Raw genomic sequence first — 402 nt, 5'->3', positions numbered from 1 at the left:
GTTTGGGCCATCAAATCTTGGGCAAAGTATGAACTATCATATATTGCTGGAAAGCCCAGGATGTCTACTTTCCAACGCCGTTGAGAGAGCGCCAATTGGGTATCTGTAGCTCCAGAAAATCCGCTTCCAGTGCAGGGAGGTCAGAATCTAACAGCATCTGCAGTCCTTTTTGGTCTCTGAATCAGATTTTTGCTCAGGTCCCTCAATTTCAGCCAGAAAATACCTGAAATCACAGAAAAACACACAAACTCATAGTAAAGTCCAGAAAAACACACAATCTCATAGTGAAGTCCAGAAAAGTGAATTTTAACTAAAAACTAATAAAAATATACTAAAAACTAACTAGATAATACCAAAAACATACTAAAAACAATGCCAAAAAGCGTACAAATTATCCGCTCA

This window comes from Arachis duranensis, chromosome 2, assembly GCF_000817695.3.
Source record: "Arachis duranensis cultivar V14167 chromosome 2, aradu.V14167.gnm2.J7QH, whole genome shotgun sequence".
Classification (NCBI taxonomy): domain Eukaryota; kingdom Viridiplantae; phylum Streptophyta; class Magnoliopsida; order Fabales; family Fabaceae; genus Arachis; species Arachis duranensis.
The sequence above is the reverse complement of the archived record's forward strand: the minus strand, read 5'-3'. Positions refer to the sequence as shown.